The sequence below is a fragment of the Typopeltis vanoorti genome, chromosome 24 (assembly GCF_054136105.1).
Source record: "Typopeltis vanoorti isolate ZY-2024b chromosome 24, IOZ_Tvanoo_1.0, whole genome shotgun sequence".
Taxonomy (NCBI): domain Eukaryota; kingdom Metazoa; phylum Arthropoda; class Arachnida; order Uropygi; family Thelyphonidae; genus Typopeltis; species Typopeltis vanoorti.
Genome location: NC_143572.1, coordinates 37,209,273 through 37,236,719, shown reverse-complemented (window position 1 = coordinate 37,236,719; position 27,447 = coordinate 37,209,273). Strand labels below are relative to the sequence as shown.

At 36.0% G+C, this 27,447-nt stretch overlaps 1 protein-coding gene across 1 annotated transcript in view; it reads left to right on the top strand.

Annotated features, from left to right (window-relative positions):
• The window catches only part of LOC150093110 (uncharacterized), a 532,180-nt gene that overhangs the window by 96,607 nt on the left and 408,126 nt on the right, over positions 1-27,447 (top strand). The window lies entirely within an intron of this gene.

The following is a 27,447-nucleotide window of genomic DNA, read 5'->3' as shown; positions in this document are numbered from 1 at the left end:
TATAGGAGTTGCCAAATGGTGTGCCACCTTTTTTATTAAATTACTCTGGATTTAGAGAAAGATGTTGAAAGTTGATTTTTCACTTGATTAGACTATAATAAATTTAGTTTGAGCAAACAAAGTTTGCACCTGAAAGTATCTTCAGGACTGGGGTAAGGTAGTACAACACCGGGCAACTCGTTGCAAAAGGTGGAGCAAGCTTACATCACTCCTATCTCAGTATCTCCCATAATGCAAAACACATCTTCTTGCAGATATGTATAATGTTATGCATTAAGGGAAGGGTTCTAGTAGTAAGACTTATACGTTGGTTAGACATAACTGGTAATTAATTTACGGAATTAACAATGCATATGAAGTATATTAATTAAAGATACTTTAATGAATCACTTCTATATTTCGGCAATGTCACATTGCCATCTTCAGGAACATAAAGATATGGTATGTGCACTAAGGAACTAACAAAGCAAATGAGGAAGAAAGTAAGAAACTACTTTTGTTCCTAAAGTCCTAATGGTGCCCTCTTGCGGGCTAATTTGGTAGTCTTGGCAGTTGGGCTGAAGTTCTCATAATGAAAGTCTCCCAAATTTGGGGCAGTTTCATGCATCCAAATTTGTTGAGGTTAGGAACGTTTTTTAGAGCTGCTGAAGATTCTTAGAATAATCTTTCGTATTTAAACTTGCTGCGATGGATTATTTTTGTTTTCTTCCAACGAATTTTATGATGGGTATCTAAGGCATGGTCTGCCAACCCAGAGCGGCTGTACTGGTGAAACCGGATGTAGTCTTGGTGTTCTGAAATCCTGATATTTGTTGTTCTGCCTGTTTGGCCAAAGTAGGACAATTTGCAGCTGCAAGGGACCTGGTATACACCAGGTAGGTCTAGGGGAAGTGGTTGGTCTTTGGTAGAGCGGATAAGGGATGCCAACTTTTTATATGGTCTGTAACAGGAAGTAAGGTCATATTTTTTGAGGATATTAGTTATTTTTTCAGAGGTGCCCTGGATGTAGGGGATAGTGATAGACTTGGTGTAGTCTTTATTGTGGAGGGGGGGAGGGGGGTTGTGGTTTATAGGTTTTAGTATTTTTTGGATTTTTTTGGGGTTATAGCCATTGGCTAAGAAAGTGTTGAGGATGTGGTTTAGTTCCATAGTCAGGGCCTTGTCATCTGAGCAGATTAATTTTGCTCAGATGACAAGGCCCCAAGATTAAGGGAAGGGTGCCAGACAGAAGCAATAGCAAGGTCATCTCTACCTATAGGAGTTGTCAAAAAAGGAGTTCCCATAATGTTTTGCATTATGGGAGATACTGAGATAGGAGTGATGTAAGCTTTCTCCACCTTTGCAATGAGTTTCCCGGTGTTGTACTACCTTACCCCAGTTCTGAAGATACTTTTAGGCGCAAACTTTGTTTGCTCACACTTGGATAAAGGATTAAACTAAATTTATTATAGTCTAACCAAGTGAAAAATAAACTTTCAACATCTTTCTCTAAATTCAGAGTAATTTAATAAAAAAGGTGGCACACCGTTTGGCAACTCCTGTAGGTAGAGATGACCTTACTATTGCTTCTGCCTGGCATCTCCACATCTGGGCCTGGCTCCCACTGAAGAGACCTCAATAAAGGTCGAAACTAGTCTGGGTAGTGGCCCATCCCTTAATGCATAACATTATACATATCTGCAAGGAGATGTGTTTTGCAATATGGGAGATACTGAGATAGGAGTGATGTAAGCTTGCTCCACCTTTGCAACGAGTTGCCTGGTGTTGTACTACCTTACCCCATTCCTGAAGATATTTTCAGGCGCAAACTTTGTTTGCTCACACTTGGATAAAGGATTAAACTAAATTTATTATAGAGATGATAAAGGTGACATGAAAACGGCAGAAAACGATATCCTTGAAGCATGGAGTAATTAATTTTGAAAAATTGCTAAATAACACAAGTAGTGATAGCATTGGTAAAAACACTGACTAGGCATGCAATCAGGAATACATATCCATACTTGAAGTGGAAAAACCATCGAAAGCCTGAAATGGGAAAAGGCAGCTGGAGTATATGACATTCGACCAGAAATGTTCAACTATGGATGTATAAAAGTCTTTCAGTGGTTGTACTGCATAGTTCAGAAAGCCTGGATGGAGGAGTGACAAATACCAGATAATTGGACTAGAGCTCTCATAGTACCCATATATAAAAAGGGAAATAAAACTGGATGTGAGAATTACATAGGTATTTCTCTACTGAGTGTTCCTGGTAAAATTTATGCAAATATACTTGAGCAATGGTTGATAAGGTTTGTGGAAGAAAAGCATGGTGAAGAACAAGCTGGATTCAGACCAAATAGAGGCTGTCAGGATCAGATCTTGACTTTACGACAAATAGTTGAAAAATCATGGGAATATAACAAAGATCTGTATTTAAGTTTTGTCGATCTGGAAAAGGCATATGATAAGGTGCCAAGAGAAAGCTATTCAATACGCTACTATTATATGTGTCAATGGGGCATTATATCAAGCAATACTTAGTCTTTATTTGAATTGTAAGTCAGCAGTTATAATTGAAGGAAGTACAGTGTGATGGTTTAATGTTAAATCTGGTGTGAGACAAGGATGTACATTATCCTCTCTGTTATTCATTATCTATATGGATCACATTATGAAGGAAAGTGGTATTAAACATGATATCAAAATTGGAGATGTTAATGTCAGCTCTTTGCTTTATGCGGACAATGTTATACTTAAAAATAAATTTAATATAAATCTGCAAGATTCCCTAACTAAATTGAATAACTGTTGTAATAGATATGATATGAAGATCAGCAATAACAAGACAAAGACAATGAAAATAGACAGAAGCATTGAAAATATCAACTGCATTGTGAATGGAAAACTTATAGAACAAGTAAAATATTTCAGCCACTTAGGCATGATTTTAGTGAAGATGGTAAATTAAATATTGAAATAGACAACAGAATCAACAAAGCTGGTATGGTAGGAAGTCAACTGAATAAATTTATATGGAGTAAGAGAGAAATTAGTCAAAATACTAAATTAGCGGTATACAGTGTTCAAACCAGTTTTAACTTATGGATCTGAGAGCTGGGTCAGAAGTAAAGCACTTGACCAAAGACTAGAGACCATAGATATGAGAGTTCTGAAAAAGATTAGGGTATCAATGGCAATATCATATTAAACACAAGGATATTAGGAAAGAACTTGACATTGTCAGCATCCAGGAATGCGTTAGCAGAGCTAATCTCAGGTGGTATGTACACTTAAACAGAATGGGCGAGGAAAGATTAACCAAACAAGTGTTCTCTGCTAGGTTGGCAAAAAAAAAGACCCAGAGGAAAACCATGATATAGGTGGATTGATACGGTAAAAAGTGCCTTAGGAGATAGATATATAAATATATGATCTGTCAATGTTGTAGCTTTGACAGGTAGCAGATTGATTTGGCAGAAAATTGTAGATAGGAAGTTAGTAATGATGTAAATTTTTCATGTAGGCTATCGTATCCTGTACACCCCTTGAGGGTAAATGTCAGGAATGTGATGATGATAAAACTATGGAAGTATATATATAAATTCCAGCCAACTGGTATGGAATAGTTTTCAATAAAAGCTGAAAATTGCTTCAAGTCCTTAAGTACTGGAAACTCTGTAGGGTGAATATGTGCCATCTAAATTCTTGGAATTTTTATGCCACCATTATTCTTGAGATTAGGGTGGTTAATCAGAATTTCACAGGATTCTTTAAATTTTCGTTCATATTAAGTTTTTGTATGATGTAAAGAGCTATTACTTTTGCAGTCAATTTGGTGTAGGGTGTTGAGAGCGTGATGTGAGAGGCCTGCTTCACCAAAATTGTTATATTTAATGTGCCTTTTTTTGTTTCTTTTTACGTATAGGGATTGTACGTCCAGTTTCACTAATATAAGGTTAGTTACAGGTGCAGTAAATTCAATAAACTCCAGGATGTGCCAATGAGAGGAGAGGAGAGGATCCCTAGAGGAGTTGAATATGTTTTTTAATTTTATAGGTGGTTTAAAAGTGGCATTAAGATTATAATGGTGTACGAGATTCTGCATAACTCTTTAATGTATGGGATGGCTATAGTTTTACTGTAATCTGTGTTCTTTTTTGGTGAAGTTTCATGAAAAACTTTATTAATGGTATTTTTGTTATAGCCATTATTTATAAATGTGCTGCTAATAATCTTTAATTCTTGTTAAAGAGCTTGTTCATTACAGCAAATTGTTATAGCTCCACTTAATTTGAATAATTTTTTATCGCCAAAGTGAAGTCTTTTGGCTCTATTTTTTCAGTAATTCTTGGTGCCTTTTGTGATGTGACAACTTTTTTTCGCAATTCGTAGGGTAAAGTATAAGTTCTGCATCACTTCAACCTGAGTGTTTACATCTGGGTCTGGCTCCCACTGACAAGACCTCAACAAAGGTCAAAACCGGTCTGGGTAGTGACTCTCCCCCCCCCCCCATAATGTATAACATCATACATGTCTGCTAGGAGATGTGTTTTACATTATGGGAAATACTAAGGATAGTGATCAAAGCTTACCTCACCTTTACTACGAGTTGCCCCTGTCATGAAAGGTTTGCTTATGTTCGAATCTGCCGAAACTTTTATAGTTTCTATATTCGGCACGAAACTCTTGTAGTTTCTCTATTCAACTTTGAAATAATGTTGGATTGAATATTTACTTAATTTGAATAATGTTATAGCTCTGTTTTTATGGATGTTAATGACTCCAGATTTTTGTGAAGGGTGGTGATATGAGTTAGCATGTATATATTGGCCAGTATGTGTCTGTTTGCGGTCAACCGTGAAGGATAGACTGCCTGAGGGAAGACTTGTGACCAGTGTATCCAGGAATGGGATCAATTTCTGATTTTCAATAGTAAATTGTATGCGGCTATGTTTTTTGTTCAGGTGGCTAAGGAATGTGTTTAAAGTTTGTCGACCGTGTGGCCAAATAACGAAAACATCGTCAATGTATCTAAGCCACACTGTAGGTTTTAGAGTAAAAGAGTCGAGCACTTTGCATAAAAGCTTCCATATAAAAGTTAGCAATTGGGAGATAGTAGTGAGCCCATGGCCATACCTTCTTTTTGTAGGTAAAATTTATTTTGCCACAAGAAGTAACCGAAACGTAGTCCATATATGTTAATCCTTACTTTTAAGTAGTCGTGGCTTGATTATACTTTAACTTAATCTTATGCAGGTTTGAAATTTTCAAGATAGTGCATTGACAGAATCAGGCCAATGCGTTGTTCAGAAACCATTCAATTAAATCAAAAATTAATATTTACATTTTGATTCATATTAACATATATATATATATATATGCAATTGCATTACAATTCCTTGATATTTTCAATTCTTCCTAATTCAAGCTTAGTTCTAATTTTCTTCCTTTAATCTAATTCCAGAATATCCTGCTAGTCAAATATACACAAGGTGACAATAAAGCACACCTTGAGTAAGCTTAATCCAATATCAATATACATCATCTTATAATACCCATAAACAGACGATGTACATTCGTGTTCGAAATTATCACATATATAAATACTTATAATTCTCGTTTGGCAGTACCTTTTTCACAAATCTTTTGTTCACACCTAAGTGCTCCTTCTTGTCTTTTTCTCCTTCTGCTTGCACATTCTTGATTTCCCACCAAATTTCTTCTTTGTCCGAGTCGTTGATTATTCCATGCCCTATGGGACCCTTAACATGGCAGCAATGTGGATGCTCCCGACATCAGACCTCACATGGTGGTGGACCCAAGTAGAAGACTCAGAAACCTACGAGGTTTCTCTTTTGATTTCCGACAGCAGACCTTACATGGCGCTGGACCCAGGTAAGAGAAGGTGAAAAGCCTAAGACAAAGTGTTTCTCAATGTCTCACCTTATAAAGGCCTGGACTTCTGTTGTATGCATGTGCGTGTCTTGAAACTTCCATATATATGGTCATGTATCGACATTCGGGCATGATGATGTCATACTTCATGCATCTTTTGAAATTGCCATATATGGACATTAGTTAACAGTGTTACATAATGATGTCATGTGCCACATTATTTTAGCAAAGGCTCATGTTTAAGTTATATAACAATCTCCTTAGAAAAACATGTAAAAGCAAACAGGATAAGTTACATAGTTAACACTTCTATATGTCTACAACATTTCTTAGCTGGAAGTATCATAAAAAACATCTGCTGTGTACTGAGACATATTATAAGAAACATCCACTATTATACTTCAGCTATCAGCGAATGCCTTTTTGTTCCTGTATAGGGAGTAGGCAAGGCCGTTTTATTATACTTCTATTATACTTCTTTATCTTTAATAAGGGGGGTAGATTAAGACAGGACATTAAAACAAAAAATTGCAAAAGCAACAACAGTGCTCCAAAAATTAATACCACTATGGAGAGCTAACAAGCTTACAATTACAAACAGATTACGCTTTATTAACACACTAGTTATTCAGTCCTTCTATATGGAAGTGAAACTTGGGACTTTGAAACTAAAACAAGATGAAAAGAGATTGCTGGTGTGATCTGTCTTTTCCCTGGCTGTCATTATATACCAGAGTTGACCTGCCTGAGTGGTTAATATTACAGATTCGGATCTGAGATATCAATATTATAATAATTGTTGGAAGTTTTTCCACTTGGCTATACTATAAATTAAAGATACCAAGAAATTATATACTGGACAATGAGACTTATTTGTGCCTATGGTCCCACAGAACATTCTACTAAAGTAGAAGTGGAGGAATTTTTTGAGCCTTTAGAAAAAGCAACTGACACAATGAAAAAGAAAAACTTGGTCCTTGTTGTGGATCTAAATGGCAGAGTAGGAAATGATTGTCAGACATACAAAAATGTTTTGGGAAAATTTAGAGACAAGAGCAAAGCTACTAATAATGGCAAATATCTGTTGAATTTCTGCTCAGGACATAGACTGGTTATTACTAACACCATGTTATAACATAAAAATGTGCACAAATTCACATGGAGAAAAGAAGCAAGGAATAAGAAAAGTCTCGTTGACTATGTTATTGTTGATAGTGATTTTTTTCTCCCTGGTGCAGGACACCAGAGTGTGCAGAGGATTTGAAATTGGAAGTGATTACTATTTAGTCTTGAGCAGTATAAAATTGAATTTCATATTGAAAAGAATAACATGTAAGAAAGTTTTAAAGCCAATAAAAGTTGAGCAGCTCTCAAGTGTGAACTGTAGACTTTGTGTAAAATACACAAAGATTATTGAAGAAAAAATGAAAGAGTTTGAGAACAACAACCAAACCTTGGAGATTCAGTGGCAAGCCTTGAAGAAAACCCTCAGCTAGAGAGACATGTGGTGAGGTTGTCTGCAAGGATAGAAAAATCAAGAATCCATGGTGGACAGAGGAAGTGAAGGAAAAGAAGAAAGCATATCAAAGGTTCCTGGCAAATAAGTCAGCTTGTTGCCCTAGAGAATACAGAGACAAATGTTAGAAAGCTAAACACTGTGTAAAACTAGCTAAACAAAAGTCATGGGAGGACTTTGGCAAGAACATAGAAAATAAATATCAAGAAGGTGGCAAAATATTTTGGAGGTTGTTGAAGAAACTTAGGAATGGAGGAAAGAGTGCTGTAAAAGGAGTTAGAGATGATAAAGGTGACTTGAAAACGGATGAAAAAGATACCCTTGAAGTATGGAGTAATTACTTTGAAAAATTGCTAAATGAAACAAGCAGTGATAGCCCAGTGGTAAAAAAAAATACCCATTGTGAGAAATACGTATCCATTCTTGAAGTAGAAAAAGCAATCAAAGGCTTGAAATGTGCAAAGGCAGCAAGAGTAGATGACATTGAACCAGAAATGTTAAAGTATGGTGGTGTAAAAATCTTACAGTGGCTGCACCGCATTGCTCAGAATGCCTGGACAGAGGGATGAATTCCAGATGATTGGAGTAGAGCTCTCATAGTACCCATATATAAAAAGGGAAATAAAACTGAATGTGAGAATTACAGAGGTGTTTCCCTACTGAGTGTTCCTGGTAAGATTTATGCAAGTATACTTGAGAAACGGTTGAGAAGAATTGTGGAAGAAAAGCTTGGTGAAGAACAAGTTGGATTCACGCCAAATAGAGGCTGTTAAGATCAGATCTTCACTTTACAACAGATAGTGGAGAAATCATGGGAATATAACAAAGGTCTGTATTTAGGTTTTGTCGATTTGGAAAAGGCATATGACAAGGTGCCAATAGAGAAGCTATTCAGTACGTTACAGTTATACGGTATCGATGGGGCATTATATCAAGCAATACTTAGTCGTTATTTGAGTTGTAAGTCAGCAGTTAGAATTGAAGGAAGTACAGGAAGATGGTTTAAAGTTAAATCTGGTGTGAGACAAGGATGTACATTATCCCCTCTGTTATTCATTATCTATATGGATCACATTATGAAGGAAAGTGGTATTAAACATGATATCAAAATTGGAGATGTTAATGTCATATCTTTGCTTTATGCGGATGATGTTATACTTCTAAATAAATCCGCTGCAAGTCTGCAAGATTCTCTGACTAAATTGAATAACTGTTGTACTATGTATATGGTATGATGGTCAGCAATAAAAAGACAAAGACAGTGAAAATAGGCAGAAACGTTGAGAATGGAGAACCTGTGGAACAAGTAAAACATTTCAGCTACTTAGGCACGATTTTTAGTGACGATGGTGAATTAAACATGGAAATAGACAACAGAATCAACAAAGCTGGTATGGTAGGAAGTCAGTTGAATAAATTCATATGGAATAAGAGAGAAATTAGCTGTATGCAAGACAGTGTTCAAACTAGTTTTAACTTATGGATCTGAGAGCTGGGTCAGAAATAAAACACTTGAACAAAGACTAGAGACCACAGATATGAGATTCCTGAGAAAGATTAGAGGCATGAACAGATGGTATCAATGGCAATACCATATTAAAAACAAGGATTTTAGGAAAGAACTTGAAATTGTCAGCATCTAGGAATGCATTAGCAAAGCTAATCTCAGATGGTATGGTCATTTGAACAGAATGGGCGAAGAAAGATTAGCAAAACAAGTGTTCTCTGCCAGGTTGGCAGGAAAACGACCCAGAAGAAGACCGAGATATTGGTAGATTGTTACGGTACAAAGTGCCTTAGACGATGTAAATATAAGATCTGTTAATGTTGGAGTTTTGACAAGTAACAGACTGATTTGGAAGAAAATTGTAGATAGGAAGTTCGTAATAATGTAAATTTTTCATGTAGTACTATCATATCCTGTACATCCCGTGAGGGTACATGGCAGGAATTTAATGATGATGATAAGAAATTATATACTTGGTTTAATCCCTTATGCTAGTGTAAGCAAACAAAGTTCGTTCCTGAAGTATTTTCAGGACTTGTGCAACTTGTATATAGAGGCTAATGACTTCACATCACTTGCCTTAGTATCCCACAATGCAAAGCACATATCCTGACAGGCATGTATGAAAATATGACTTCTGCATTTCTTCAATCCTAGTATTGCCTCTGGGTCTGGCTCCAACTGATGAGACCTCAATAAAGGTCGATACTGGTCTGGGTAGTGACCCTTCCCATAATGCATATTATTATTATTATTATACATGTCCGTAAGGATATGTGCTTTGCATGTGGGATACTAAGGCAAGTGATGTGAAGTCATTAGCTTCTATATATGAGTTGCCCCAGTTTAGAAAATACTTCAGGCACAAACGGTGTTTGCTTACACTTCGATAAAGGATTAAACCAAGTTTATAATTTCTTGGTATTTTTAATTTATAATATTATAATAAGTTAAGAGATTGAGTGAGAGACACAAAAAAATTCAAAAATAATATCTTTATTTACAAATAATTAATATTAATGTAAATTTATGATATTGCCTTAATAGTATGTGTAAAATGTTTGTTTCGCAAGCATTATACACAAACTTGCATTATAAATAAACTTATCTTCTAAAGAGAAAAAGACCCACAAACATAACATCAGACTTAAAGAACATAAACATCATACAAAATTTGTCTTCTCTTCGAGATTACAGGATTTGATGCGAATACACAAACTTATAAGACAGTTTCTTCTGCTTTCAATAATGGTCATTAAAATATAATTACTTTGCTCATATGTGTTTTTCTTCTAAAACTGGAAAATAATTTGTGCAACTGTTCTTAAAAGAGAACACATTTCTTCTTTCATATCTTCTGCACAATATCAGTTCCTTTGATATTTCCTTGCGATATAAAGATAATTTTAAAGTTCTCTTTTTTCCTTGTGGAAACTTCTTCCTTATCCTTAAACACAAAAAGAATTCATCTCTTTTGGATTTACAACACTTAACTAGAATATGTTTGCTTCTTTATACCATATCAAAAGGAGCTGTCCATTGCTTCTGGAGAAACTGTATATCACTTATCTATACCACAACTTAGTATCATATAAAAGAAATTCATCTGGTAATTTTGGGATAATTGTTTGTTTGCTCTTTTCCATCTTTTTTGGCTTAAGAATTCCTTTAAACTCTATTTCTCCCCTAAACTTCCAACTTATGTTTAGAATTTCTTCTTTGTTCTAATCAATGCCACAGTTGTTCTATTATTCTCTCTCACTCACTAATTCACTTCCTCTTTGGAAGTAAAATCTTCACACAAGCGACTACTACTTGACTTGGTAAGCAACATTGCAGTGAGATGGAAGCCGCTTGTTGTAAACAAGACTGCAGTTCTTCAATAGTGTGAAAACATCATTGGAAAGTTCACAGTTTTCTTCTCTCAAGTTTATGTTACAGAAATAAAAAGATAAACTAGAGGTGACTCTTTTTTAGAAATAAATATCATTAAACAGTTTGTGACAGGAGGTAAGTATACAAAGATTTCATGTATAAACATTTCTAATTTCTTGGGGTACTTAAGGGTCAAAGCTGTATAATTGAGAGGAGACCTCCACATAACCTACATTTAAAGGAATCTGAAGAACTGACCAGGGCTTCTGACGTAATGCCCAATCCTCACCTTCTTGTGGTGCACCAAATTAGGTATCTCCCTGGATACTGAAAGGATGAGGATGGGCTGGCAATTTGGGATTTAGCCGACTAAATTGTATTCTTATTGGCTTAAACCAAAATATACAACATGAGAGAATTTCATGCTGGCTGGAGTGTTGCCAGGATAAACAAGACCCCTGTTGTTTTCGCCTAGGGTGAACAGCGAAAAGTCAGCTACTGAAACAAATCCAAAAACCACCCCAACTCGTCACCAGAGTTGAAGATCAGTACTTTCAACATAAAATGCCTGAATGGCAAAGAAAGGGAGCTAGCTGAGGAATTGGATAAGTACCAGATCGACATAATAGGGGTGACTGGTATGTCAAAAAAAAAATGACAAAAACTGTTCAGATCTTTCTAAGCAATAAATACAAAATGTTATATTTATGCAATGACAATCAAAGGAAGCAAGGACTAGCTATAGTGTTGAACACAAAATACAAGGCTAATCTTTTTGAATGTCAAGCAGAGTGATGTGGGCAAATATCACAATGGGGAATCAGACAATGAGACTTATTTGTGCCTATGGTCCAACAGAAGGTTCTAGTATAGTAGACGGGGAGGAATTTTTTGGCTTTAGAAAAAGCAACTGACACAATGAAAAAGAAAAAGTTAGTCCTAGTTGGGGTCCTAAATAGCAGAGTAGAAAAGGATTGTCAGACATACAAAAATATTTTGGGAAAATTTGGAGAAAAGAGCAAAGCTAATAATAATGGCAAATACCTGTTGAATTTCTGCTGAGGACATGGACTGGTTATTACCAACACAATGTTCCAACATAAAAATGTGCACAAATTCAAATGGAGAGAAGAGGCCAGGAATAAGAAAAGTCTCATTGACTACATTATTGTTGTTAGTGATGTTTTCTCCCTGGTGCAGGACATAAGAGTGTGCAGAGGATTTGAAATTGGAAGTGATCACTATTTAGTCTTGAGCACGATAAAATTGAATTTCATATTGAAAAGAAGAACATGTAAGAAAGTTTTAAAGCAAATAAAAGTTGAGCAGCACCTCTCAGATGCAAACTGTAGGCTAAAATACACAAACATTATTCAAGAAAAAATGAAAGAGTTTGAGAATTGGAACCAAACCTTGGAGAGTCAATGGCAAGTCCTGAAGAAAACATTGATTGATTCAGCCAGAGAGGCATGTGGTTAGGTTATCTGCAAGGATACAAAAATCAGAACCCCATGGTGGACACAGGAAGTTAAAGAGGCAGTGATGGAAATGAAGGGAGCATATCACAAATTTCTGGCAAATAAGTCAACTTGTGCTCTTAGAGAATACAGAGACCAATGTAAGAAAGCTAAACACTGTGTAAAACTAGCTAAATAAAAGTTATGGGAAGACTTTTATATGGCAAAATCTTCTGGAGGCTGTTGAAAAAGCTCAGAAATGGAAGAAAGAGTGCTGTAAAAGGAATTAGAGATGATAATGGTGACATGAAAACTGGTGAAAAAGATATCTTTTAGGTATGGAGTAATTACTTCGAAAAATTGCTAATGAAACAAGCAGTGATGACAGCACAGTAGTAAAAAACATTCAACAGACATGCAATCAGGAATACATATCCATACTTGAAGTAGAAAAGCCATTAAAAGCCTGAAATGTGGAAAAGCAGCGGGAGTAGATGATATTCGACAAGAAATGCTTTAGTATGGAGGTATAAAAGTCATTATACAGTAGCTGCACTGCATAGTTCAGAAGTCCTGGACGTAGGGACAAATTCCAGATGATTTTACTAGGGCTCTCAGCTTACTCATACATAAAAAGGGAAATAAAATTGAATGTAAGAATTACACAGGTTTTTCTCTACTGAGTTTGTCTGGTATGATCTATGCAAGTATACTTGAAAAACGGTTGAGAAGGAATGTGGAAGAGAAGCTTGGTGAAGAACAAGCTGGATTCAAGCCAAATAGAGGCTGTCAGGATGAAATTTTCACAATTTCGCATAATTGAGAAATCGTGGGAATATAACAAAGATCTGCATTTCAATTTTGTAGATCTGGAAAAGGTGTATGACAGGGTGCCAAGACAGAAGCTGTTCCAAATGCTACAATTGTATGGTTTCAATGGAGCATTATATCTAGCAATACTTCGTCTTTATTTTAGTTATAGGTCAGCAGTTAGAATTGAAGGAAGTACAGTAAGATGGTTTAATGTTAAATCTGGTGTCAGACAAGGATGTACATTATCCTCTCTTTTATTCGTTATCTAGATGCATCACATTATGAAGGAAAGTGGTATTAAACCTTGTATCAAAATTGGAGATGTTAATCTTAGCTCTTTACTCTATGCAGATGATATTATACTTCTAAATAAATCTGCTACAACCTGCGAGATTCCCTGACTAAATTGAATAAGTGTTGTGATAGATTTAGTATGAAGGGGTCAGCAATAACAAGACAAAAGACAATGAAAATAGGCAGAAGCATTGAAAATATCAATTACATTGTGAATGGAGAACCTATAGAACAAGTAAAACATTTCAGCTACTTGGCACGATTTTTAGTTAAGACTGTAAATTAAATATGGAAATAGACAACACAATTAATAAAGCTAGTATGGTAGGAAGTCAACTGAATAAATTTATATAGAAGAAGAGAGAAATTAGTCAAAACACTAAATTAGCTATATACAAGACAGTGTTCAAACCAATTTTAACTTATGGATTTGAGAGCTGGGTTAGAAATAAAACACTTGACTAGAGACCACAGATATGAGAGTCCTAATAAAGATTAGGTGTGTGTGAACAGATGAGATCAATGGCAATACCATATTTTAAAAACAAGGATATTAGTAAAGAACTTAATCTTGTTAGCATCCAGGAATGTGTTAGCAGAGCTAATCTCAGGTGGTATTGTTAAACAAATGGGGGAGGAAAGATTAGCGAAACAAGTGTTCTTTGCCAGATTGGCAGGAAAAACACCCAGAGGAAGACCAAGATATAGGTGGATTGATACAGTAAAAAGTGCCTTATAATATAGAAATATAAGATCTGATAATGCTGAATCTTGACATATAACAGATTGATTTGGAGGAAGATTGTAAATAGGAAGTTAGTAATGGTTTAAGTTTTCATGCACTACTATCATATCCTGTACACCCTTTGAGGGTACATATCAGGAATTTGATGATTATGACATTTCTAAAAAAAAAAAAATACAATTTTTTCTATACATTTAGGAAATGTTTACATACATGATAAATAATAAAACAAATATTATCTATTTATTTTTATTTATTTATTAAATAAATAATTAAAATCAGCCAACTGTAAAAAAAGTAATATAAGATAATCTGATATCGCTAAATAGTAGATATCCTACACTGGCATTTGAAATGAGGTGCTACAGACAACTCCTAAAGGCACCATACACTGGTCATACCAGAAATTTTGAAGAAAGACAAAGAATCAGTTCTTTTGCTGGTCCAAGAGGTCACATCATAACTGAGACTCAAAGGAAACAACTTATATGACTAGGTGATATCAGCAGATCAAATGTTCTACCAATGAGCTCTTGATGGAACTTGAAAGAGGCAGATGCAGAATAAACTAGATAGACGATACAAAAAATTGGGCAGGTACAGTTTACAGACCCTTTACTTACAGAGCTGAAAGCAAAGTGTCAATCAAGGATTGAGTGGAAGAATTCTGTGAGGAATATTTCATGATATCTACTCCAATGGTCATTTGTAGACTATGGAATTAACAAGATGTACAGGTATCCCTCGATGTTACCGCGTATATCAAAATTGCGTTAATCAAATCTAATAATCAATGGTAAAAATTACAATTCGTCCATGTGATCGATTACTGTATTAATAATTCATTTTATATGGTACTCTTTTAGGAAAGATAAAAAATGAATGCAAAGTAAATGTTTAATAAATACTTGTACCTACATTATTTATTGCAATTTTTTTATCAAAAGAAGTTATCAAGAGTTGTTTGAACAGTTTTAGTTTTTTTTCTTATCTGTATCAATTCTACGATGACATGCAAAATGACTCTCCAGACCTCGGCAAATAAACAATAAAACATAAAGGAAAAACACTGCAAATATAATACATGATGGTACAAATTAAGTGGATATTGAATCCAACATTATTTCATAGCCGAATATAGAAACTACAAGAGTTTTGTGCCAAATATATAGAAACTAAAAGTTTCGGCAGATGCAAGCATAAGTAACCGTATGTGCAACTTGTAGTAAAGGTGGAGTAAGCTCCAGATCACTTTTCCTTAGTATTTTCCATAAATGTAAAGCACATCTCCTAGAAGTCATGCATGACAAAAATAAGCATTTGGCTCTCTGTTTCAGTAATACATGATGGTTTATTTATTTTCAGTTACAATCTACAAATTATTGAACAAAGAATAAAAAAAAAAAAAAAAACTAAACCATACTATACTGACATCGGAGGTCGCGGTATTATCTCTCAGATGCAATTTACTGTCAAATATCACAAACCTTTACAAAACATCTGTTAAACCAAACTGACAGCAAAAAACAGTGATATCACTGTTTTTTGCTGTCAAAAAATAGTTACGAGTGATTGGAATATCACTTGTAACATATGAATGCACAGCTACTCATGACCTCCAAGCTATACACTAAATTGTGTAAGAATTTTATATTAAACCTTTTGCATGTATCTGTCAGATCAGCTGCGAGCTCTGCAGGTTTAAAGGCGCATTAATCAAAACTCTTGCCGCGTATATCAAGGGATTGCTGCAATTAATTTCGTCGCATTAAGCAAGGGATTCCTGTACTTAGAAGGATCCCTAAAGAGATCAAGAGTGTTTGGAAAGTGCTTAGGAGTTGAGATTATTTAGTATTCTTAAAAAGTTGTTCAAGATAAGATCATTGTTGATAGTAAGTGCTGTTGTCCTATCTACTTGTTGGATATGTGCAGTTCCAAAGCAGAATCCACTTGGAGTTGTGAACAGTAGAATCTCTGAGAAAGATGACTTCGTTATTAGGATGGTAGGAAAAATTCAACATTTAAAGAAAGGAAATTAGAAGTTCAGGATAGTCGGTAACATTAAGAAACCCCCCTGTTAGGAAGTGATTATCCCTGAGTCTATCACCCCCTGCTGCATGTTCCCTACTCATTAATTTTTCTCATCCTTCATTTACTCATGACCATGATCAACAATACAAAAAATCCCACTGCAACTATAAAAAAATCTCCCACAAAAAAAAAAACTCCAAAAAAATCTTAAATGTCAAAATCACTCCCAAAAATGACAGAAAAACTAAACACACACACACACACACACACACACACAGAATCCAACAGAACCTCAGCATTCCTCACAATAAAAAAATATTCCATACTGACTTCACTAACATCAAAGGTCCTAATTCCATTATCAGTGATATGCCCTACCACCTGCAGTCATCAAAATCTGATATACTCTTTATCGCTGAACTGCAAGTGGCATCTTCTACAATGTCTCACTTCCACATTCCTCATTACATCTTCTATGATTTATTTTGTATGGGAACCCCCCCCCCCCTTCCTCCTCCATCCCTTAGGATGGGTTGAGCCCTCCCAATGAGGAATTAAGTATGTATTTTAAGACTGTAGATCCGTGTGTGTGTGTGTGTTCGTGGGGCTGATTTGCCTGTTCAGAATGACGAAAAACCTGAGTTTTGGGGTTAAAAAACCCTTTACCTTGTATGAGACTGGCTAACTCATCTTTAGTCAAAAGAGACCAGATAAAGGCTCCTCACGTCATGAACAAGTATTGAACCCAGGTCTTTCCGACCATAGGTCTTCATCTATAAAAACTGAGCTATGGAGGCTATCTTCTATGATGCCTTTTGCAAGGTTTGATATTCCATGCCAAAGGTTATCACACCTGGAATCCCCTTTATATGATATGCTCTGTCTCAAATTCTTCCTGCTTCATTTTATTACTTTCATTTGCTGCCTCTACCATTCTCCAAACTGTGATCATTTCACTGATCTCTTTGACTGCCTATCTCTGATAGTTGATGACATGCATTCTAACTATCCCAACAGTGAGATAATCTTCCTCAGCTATTTCATCATCCACAATTCTGACTGGCTTCCTTTCTCCAACTTTATGGACCAAGCTGGTAAAGAAGCCAAACTGTTCACTATCAACAGTGATCTAACCCAAATTGTTCATGAACAAACCAGAATTCCAGACAATCCTCTTCATTCTCCCATCACCTTGGACTTTTGTTAACTAGTTTCTCCCTCCAAATATGCTGTTGATGTTAAATCTTCTGTCAGCAGGTGTCTGACCATAACCTTGTCTATGTCTTCTTTACTACAGATCAGCTTTCTTCCAGTCATTCAAATTATTTTCACCAGGATGAGGACTTTTATTCCCTACTTCATTGAAAAATCCTTGGCCTTGATCCAAATTTATCTCCAACAAATATTCTAAAGCTGCCCAAACAAAAAGTTCGACATATGTCCAGTGGCTTGAGTCATAACTCCAGCCTCTCACTCAGCCTATATTACAAGTGTGTATGTAATAACTGCAAAAAATCATCACCAAATCCAAAGCAGACTTTGTAAGAGCCAAATGTACTAATCTTTTCTCCTGTCCTAATGGCAACCATGCCTTTTGGTCACTTGCCAAGGCTGTGGGATGCACTTCTGTCCTTCCATGTGTTCCACCTCTCTCACATCCTGATGGTGTAATGGCAACATCTCACAAAGAAAAAACAGACTTTCTGGCATCAGTTTTTTCTGCCAACTCTTGCATAGACAATCAAATTAGAACTCCCTCTATCATTCAACCAGCTATCCACAGTATGTCTCCTCTGAAATTTCACCAGAAGGACATCAGAAAAATCCTCAGCAGCCTTGATACCAGTAAGTCTCCTGGTCCTGGTGGTATTCCTTCAATTGTACTAAAAGCTTGTGCTTCAGAAATCACATCTGATCTGCATCGTCTCTTCAAGCTGTCATGCTTATCTGGCATCTATCCCACAGTCTGAAAGTAAGCTTTTATCCATCCCATGCCCAAAAAGAGAGATAAAAGTCAGCCATCAAACTATCACTTCATTGCTCTGACCTCAATACTCTCAAAAATAATGGAAAAGGTCATCAATAGTCAACTACTTCTTTATTTGGAAATCCATCAGTTACTAAATGATCATCAATATGGATTCTGCAATTCTCATTCCCCAGAATACCTCTTCACTAACCTTGCCCACCTTTGGATGCAAGCCACATGGAAAAGTTCAGAGAAACTGAAGTGGTTGCTCTTGATAATTCTAAGGTATTTGATCGAGTCTGGCATCGTGTCCCCTTACCAGGCTACCATCCTATGGCATTCCTCCCTCCCTTTCTGAATGGATTGTCAGCTTCCTCTATGGCTGTTCACTGCAGGTTATGGTGGATGGTTTCCTTTCATTAGATTTCTTAGTTAATGCTGGTACACCTCGGAGGGTTTATTACTCTTCTTCTTCCTATACGTTGATGATTTTCTATTTCTGAGATCCAGTTCTATTCATAGATTTGCTGATGACAGTATTCTGTACTCCTCTTTTTCATTCTTAAAACTTTGTAGTGCTCAGATAACTTGTGCTTCGAGATTTTCTTTAACCATTCTCTTAAACACTTATCCCCTTGCCATTCTCAAGTGGGGTGAGGACAACCTGGTAAATTTTAATGCCACCAAAATGCAGTCCTGTCTCATTTCTAGAAAAAAGACTATTCCGCTCCTTCTCTCACCACCCAGGATCAATTTTCTCTCCTTGGGTTAATTCTCACATCCAGTCTCTCCTGGCATGAACACGTCAAGTCTATAGCATCTTCAGCCTCCAAAAAACTTGGTATTCCTTTCTATTCCAAATAGTTCTTTTCTCCTACTCAACTCCTGACATTTTATAAAGCTCAAATCTGTTTGCTTAATTGAAGCAATGTGGTTCTAAAAAAATTTAGAACCACATTGCTTCAGTGGTTGACTACACAAAGAAGTGCTGAATTCTCAATAGACAATTCTCAATCTTGAAGGCTCGAGCAGAAAAATTTGTCCAACAATTTGGATATGATGATTTTATATGTGACAACACTTGGCTGGATAACTGAAATTGTGTTTATTATTAATTAATGTTGTTTTTAATTATGGAGAAATAAACTATATATTAAGTGTATGGTTTTAAAATTATGGGCAAATAAATTGTTTAATATTAAGTGTATTGTAGTTTATACAAGGCTATTCATACAAATAATATCTTGGTATGTAATTATATTATTTTTTAATCTGTTATTGAGAATTAAAAAAAAATAGGAGGTAGATTTAACCCATCACTAATATAGTGAGTAATGGTTATAATGTGGAACTTTTGTAAGTCTCCTGTGCTTGTTATAACCAAATTTGAGTGTATATAAATGTATACACTTTATGCATGTATGGACATGCATGAAGCAAATCACAAATGTTGGATATTGTATCTATGTGTCCTTAAATGATTCTTTTGCAATTTTGAATCACTCTTAAAGTCTCCCCCCCCCCACACACACACATAAATACACAATTGTCATCTCATTTCAATGCTAGACAATTATTTGAAAACTTGAGCGCTCTCAAATTTTATTGAAGACAGAATAACCGTGCACGATAAAAATTTATCATTGAACTATTATCTGAATTCAGTATGCGAAATTTTGCTGATGTCATTTTGCCTTAATAATTATCACTACTTGTTTAGCAAAATTCATAGATCCATATTTTTAAACCAGTGAAAGAAATGAGATGTTTTCCTAAGAAACTGTTATTTCTGCTAAGGTTAATGTCTTTGGTATCATACTGAATACATCACATTTGCTGTAAGTTAACTCTGTTTGCACTGCTTTAATGTAATGCTTCTTTCTGGTGAGACATCAGAAATTACAGATTTTAAGTTTATGAACTTTCATTTGAACATTATCACATATGTATAGGGAGAGGGGGAAAAATAAATAAATAAAAATATATATATATAATGAAAATAGCCATGCTAGTATATTGTTTGCTTCTACATAAGCAGTAAAATTTAATACTTTTATATTAAATTTCACTTTTGATATAGAACCATTTTTAATATGAACCACAAAGGCTTCAGTTTGGTAAATTACGTAACACATAATGATGATATTAAAGATCCATCATCTTAGGTTTGCCTGGTCTGTGATGAGAACCAATTCAAAACAGTTATCAGACCAGTGAAACCTAATTAATTCACCAATAAAGGTGAATTATTATTATTATTATTATTATTATTTTATGGCATCTCATGGAGTCCGGAGACTCATTGTGGGAAACCCAAATTAACCACTATAAACACAAATCCTATCATACCTCTCCTTGAATCCATTCACCATCAGCTAACTTGCAACCATTTCTGGCAATCAATTCCACTCACTAACCACACAAAAAATCTGGTCCACACATCCCTATTAACTACACTTCCACAGTTTCCACAGATAGCTGCTAGTTCTCTATTTGTCATATATTGAAAAATTTCACTTGCATCAATTATATAAAACCCCTTCATCATCATCATCATCAAATTCCTGCCATGTACCCTCAAGGAGTGTACAGGATATGATAGTACTACATGAAAAAAAAAAAAAAAAAAATTACATCATTACTAACTTCCTATCTACAATTTTCCTCCAAATCACTCTGTTACTTGTCAAGACCCCAACATTATCAGATCTTATATTTCTATCATCTAAGGCACTTTGTACCGTATCAATCCACCTATATCTTGGTCTTCCTCTGGGTCGTTTTGCTGCCAACCTGGCAGAGAACACTTGTTTTGCTAAGCTTTCCTCGCCCATTCTATTTAAGTGACCATACCACCTGAGATTAGCTCTGCTAACGCATTCCTGGATGCTGACAATGTCAAGTTCTTTCCTAATATCCTCGTTTTTAATATGGTATTGCTATTGATGCCATCTGTTCACGCCTATAATCTTTCTCAGGACTTTCATATCTGTGATCTCTAGTCTTTGGTCAAGTGTTTTACTTCTGACCCAGCTCTCAGATCCATAAGTTAAAACTGGTTTGAACACTGTCTTGTATACAGCTAATTTAGTGTTCCGACTAATTTCTCTCTTATTCCATATGAATTTATTCAATTGACTTCCCACCATACCAGCTTTGCTGATTCTGTTGTCTATTTCTATATTTAATTTACCATCTTCAGTAAAAATCGTGCCTAAGTAGCTGAAATGTTTTACTTGTTCCACAGGATCTCCATTCACAACACAGTTGACATTTTCAATGATTCTACCTATTTTCATTGTCTTTGTCTTTTTATTGCTGACCTTCATACCTTATCTATTACAACAGCTATTCGATTTAGTCAGAGAATCTTGCAGACTTGAAGCGGATTTATTTAGAAGTATAACATCATCCGCATAAAACAAAGAGCTGACATTAACATTTCCAATTTTGATATCGTCTTTAATACCACTTTCCTTCATAATGTGATCCATATAGATAATGAATAACAGAGGAGATAATGTACATCCTTGTCTCACACTAGATTTAACATTAAACCATCTTCCTGTACTTCCTTCAATTCTAACTGCTGACTTACAACTCAAATAAAGACTAAGTATTGCTTGATATAATGCCCCATTGACACCATATAACTGCAGCGTATTGAATAGCTTCTCTCTTGGCACCTTGTCATATGCCTTTTCCAAATCGACAAAACTTAAATACAGATCTTTGTTATATTCCCATGCTTTCTCGACTATTTGTCGTAAAGTGAAGATCTGATCCTAACAGCCTCTATTTGGCCTGAATCCAACTTGTTCTTCACCAAGCTTTTCTTCCACAATTCTTCTCGACCGTTTCTCAAGTGTACTTGCATAGATCTTGCCAGGAACACTCAGTAGGGAAATACCTCTGTAATTCTCACATTCAGTTTTATTTCCCTTTTTATATATGGGTACTATGAGAGCTCTACTCCAATCATCGGGAATTCGTCCCTCTCTCCAGGCTTTCTGAACTATGCAGTGCAGCCACTGTAAGATTCTTATACCACCATACATCAGCATTTCTGGTCGAATATCATCTACTCCTGCTGCATTTCCACATTTCAAGCCTTTGATGGCTTTTTCTACTTCAAGTATGGATATGTATTCCTGACTGCATGCCTGGTCAGTGTTTTTTACCACTGGTGCTGTCATCACTGCTTGTTTCATTTAGCAGTTTTTCAAAGTAATTACTCCATACCTCAAGGATATCTTTTTCTTCCGTTTTCATGTCACCTTTATCATCTCTAACTCCTTTTACAGCACTCTTTCCTCCATTCCTAAGGTTCTTCAACAACCTCCAGAATATTTTGCCACCTTGATATTTATTTTCTATATTCTTGCCAAAGTCCTCCCATGACTTTTGTTTAGCTAGTTTTACACCGTGTTTAGCATTTTTGCATTTGTCTCTATATTCTCTAAGAGCACAAGCTGACTTATTTGACAGGAACTTTTGATATGCTTTCTTCTTTTCCTTCACTGCCTCTTTAACTTCCTGTGTCCACCAGGGAGTTCTGATTTTTTTTATCCTTGCAGACAACCTCACCACATGCCTCTCTGGCAGAATCAATCAATGTTTTCTTCAGAGTTTGCCACTGAATCTCCATGGTTTGATTCCTGTTCTCAGACTCTTTCATTTTTTCTTCAATAATCTTTTTGTATTTTAGTCTACAGTTCACATCTGAGAGCTGCTCAACTTTTATTTGCTTTAAAACTTTCGTACATGTTATTCTTTTCAATATGAAATTCAATTTTATCCTGCTCAAGACTAAATAGCGATCACTTCCAATTTCAAATCCTTTGTACACTCTGGTGTCCTGCACCAAGGAGAAAACATCACTATCAACAATAACATAGTCAATGAGACTTTTCTTATTCCTAGCCTGTTCTCTCCATGTGAATTTGTGCACATTTTTATGTTGAAACATAGTGTTAGTAATAACAAGTCCATGTCCTGAGCAGAAATCCAACAGATATTTGCCATTATTATTAGCTTTGCTCTTTTTTCCAAATTTTCCCAAAATATTTGTGTATGTCTCACAATCATTTCCTACTCTGCTATTTAGTTTTCCAACAAGGGCCAACTTTTCCTTTTTCATTGTGTCAGTTGCTTTTTCTAAAGCCTCAAAAAATTCCTCCACTTCTACCTTAGTAGAACCTTCTGTGGGACCATAGGCACAAATAAGTCTCATTGTCCAGTTCCCTATTCTGATATTTGCCCACATTACTCTACTTGAGACTGACCGCCATTCAAGAAGATTAGCCTCGTATTTTGTGTTGAATACTATGGCTACTCCTTCTTTTCCTTGATTGTTATTGCCTGAATATAACATTTTGTATTTATTGCTCAGAAAGATCTCACCAGTTTTGGTCTTTTTTGTTTCAGTCACCCCTATTATGTCAATCTGGTACTTATCTAATTCCTCAGCTAGCTCCATTTCTTTGCCATTCAGGCTTCCTACGTTGATAGTACCGATCTTTAACTCTGGTGATGTTGAGTTGGGGTTTGTTTTCAGATTTGTTCCAGTAGCTGACTTTTCGCTGTTCACCCTGGTTCCCTGGCGAAAACAACGGGGGCCTTGTTTAACCGGGCAACGACCCAGCCGGCATGAAATTTTGTCATGTTGTACCATCATTTTGTTTTATTTTGGTTTAACCAATAAGATTACAATTTGGTCGGCTAAATCCCAAATTGCCAGCCCATCATCGTTCGTTCAGTATCCAAGTAGATACCCAACAGGGTGCACCACGAGAAGGTGAGGATTGGACATTAGGTCAGAAGCCCTGTTCGGTTCTCCGCATTCCTTTAAAGGCTATGTGGAGGTCTCCGCTCAGTTATATAGCTTTGACCCTTAAGCACCCCATAAAACCCCTTTCATATCTTAAAAGTTTATATCTAACCCCTCTTTTCTGCCTATCAACTAAACTTTGTAACCCACAAACCTTCACCCTATCCTCATAGGGAGTATTCACAGACCTGTCCCCATCTTGGTCACTTGTTCTCTGAATCCTTTCTACCACTTCCTGGTTCTCAAGGTTACCAAATCTGTGCACAGTATACAATATGTTGCCAAAATCATAGCCTTATAAAGAGGGTATAATAACTTATCTGTACTTGTTAGTGTGTTTTTCAACATCCAAGTAACCCTTGCTATTTTACCAACTTTTGCAATATGTCCTCTGAATTTCAATTCTTGGTACACATTATCCCCAAGTCCCTAGCCTCATCAATTTTCTGCAATCCAGTACTATCAATATGATTCATTATATGCAACCTTTTCAACCTTAGATTTTGCAACATTAAATTGACAATCGTTATCCTTTGCCCACAATGCCAATTTATTTAAATCATCCTGCAGAATATCTACATCACCTTTATGAACTATTGCTCTCCCCACTTTTGCAACATCAGCAAACAATTGAATATCCCCTCTTAAATCTTTCCTTATGTCATTGATATACAAATTAAAGAGTAGTGGCCCCAGTACTGAACTCTGAGGTACTGCACTAGTCACCATCATTTTTGTAGATTCTACTGCACCATATACTACTCTCTGGTGTCTGTCCGTTAGCCCCTCCCCATCCATGCTACCAGCTTCATATTTATTCCCATTTGCTCCAGTTTTTGTAAGAAATTTCCATGTGGTATTCTGTCAAATGCCTTGACAGAATTGAGCAGTATCATGGTGTAAACATTACTTTTATCCAATTCTGCTGTCATTTTATTATAAAATGTGAATTAGTTACTAAGACAGGACCTATCCTTTAAAAAGCCATGCTGCCAACTGTAGAATATTGCATCCCTATCCATCTACTGTAGTATTTTACCTTTCACCAACTTTTCCAATACTTTAACAACCACTCCTGGTATATTTGGTCTCTAGTTTGCTACCTCTGTCTTGGAGCTACATTTATGCAAAAAGCTGAGACTTAGATTCAATAACTTATCAAAGGCAATTCCAATTCTCTTGCACATTCACATAGCATGGGACTGATATGCCATCCAGTCCCACTACTATGTTCACATTCATATTTTTTAATATGTTGAATGCCTCCTGTTCATCTATCTCACTGCATCTCTGTAGCAACTGCAAAATCACCACCTTGATGATACACCTTTGCAAAATGATCACTCAAGAAATCAACTATTTCTTTGGGTTCACTCATCTTCATACCATGAGCATTGTTTAAAGTCATCCTACCATTCTCATTTTTTCTCTCACTTGCTATATATTAAAAAAAATTTTTTTTGGGGGTTTACTTTGGCCTGTTTGGCTAATTCTCTCTCTCATAGTTTTGATTTGGCCTTACTTACCATACTAGTCACCCTTCTTGCTTGCATTTTGTACTGCTCACAAGTATGCTGATCACTTTTTTCTTTATATCCTCCACAATATTTTCTTTCTTTTTTTTTGCAGCACTTACTTTATATCCTTACTCATTCGATTAATTCCAACTTGGTTTATCCTCTTTGGGTATGCAGTCTGATACTGCTAATCTCAAGCAATCTCTGACCACTTGTCATGCACTACTGACATTCTTTCCTAGTAGCTTCTCAAGCCATAGCACTGTTCGAAGATTACTCCTCAGTCTCTCATAATCACCAGCATTATAGTCAAACATAAACCCCTTCTTTGCAGAGAACTCCACGTGTTTGGCAACTTCCCAAACAAGACTAAATGAAAATACTTCGGGCGCAAACTTACACTTACACTTGGATAAAAGATTAAACCAAGTGTATAATTTCTTCATATTTTTAATTTATAGTATAACTAAGTGGAAAAACTTCCAACAGCTCTTTCTAATCCAGAGTATTTTAATAATAAGGTGTGACACCTTGTGGCTACTTGTATATGAAATGTGACTTCTGCATTACTTCAACCTTAGTATCACCTCTGGGTCTGCTCCCAGTGATGAGTCAATAAATTTTGAAGCTGGTTTGGGTAGTGAACCTTCCTATATCACTTCTGGGTCTGCTCCCTGTGATGAGACCTCAATAAATGTTGAAACCGGTGTGGGTAGTGACCCCTCCCATAATGCATAGCATTATACATGTCTGCAAGGATGTATGCTTTGCATTATGGGATACTGAGGCAAGTGATGTGAAGTCATTAGCTTCTATATACGAGTTGCCCCAGTCTTGAAAATACTTCAGATGCAAATTATGTTTGCTTACTTGGATAAAGGATTAAACCAAGTATATAATTTCTTGGTATCTTTACTAATTATATGAAGAGCCAAAGGCTTCAATTCGGCAACATGAACTTATTTAAGTTAAGGGATATTACATCCCATATTGTTTCATAGCCGAATAAGAAACTCAAAGAGTAAAGAGTTTCATGCCGAATATAGAAACTATATAATGTTCGGTGAGTCCAAGCGTAAGCAAATACCTGGATAGTGCAGCACATAACCCATTTGGTAGTGCAAAACTGAGGCAACTTATATAATTAGTAATTTATTAGGACACCTTCTTGGCAATTCTTATAGTAGGGTATGTAAGTTCTGTTCGCTACAAACTTGGTATTATCTAGGCCTACCTACTTACTGATGAGACCTCAATAAAGGTTGAAACCGGTCTGGGTAGTGACCTTCTCTCATAATGCAGAACAGTAATACAGCTCCTAGGAGCTTGGTTTCACATTATGGGTAAATACGAAGAATAGTAAACGGAGCTTGTCCACCCTTACTATGAGTTGCCTCAGTGTTGCACTACCAAATGGGTTGTGTGCTGCACTATCCAGGTATTTGCTTGCACTTGGACTCACCGAACTTTATATAGCTTCTATATTCGGCATGAAATTCTTTGAGTTTCATTCAGCTATGAAACAATATGGGATGTAATATTCCTTAACTTAAAAAAAAATTGGTATCTTTAATTTAAAGACTATATAGTCACTCTCCCATCTTCTGATGCTATTATCAGTTCCAACACCCTCAAACCCCTTGTCCCCTCTATAACATGCTGTTTCAGGTAATTAACCCTTAGCTATGCAACTGTATAAATCTCACTTCTATCTTGCCATGCCCCTTTCCTCCCTCCAATCGATGTCCTAATAGTTAGTCTTCCATGATAATTGTTTGGCCTATACTCGTGCTTATCTGCTGATACATCGCATTTACATCTTCCTGTGGGACTCCCTGGTCTATTGCAGCACCCAACAACATATTTTGTCCTATTTGCTTCTGTCTCACATGAGACATCCCCAAACAATCTCCCTCAGGCCTAAAATCCTTTTTAATATCTAATTCTGCAGCTATCATCACCATTATCCCACCTCCTGTCCTGTTCCTTCTATCCTCCCTGAAAATACAATAT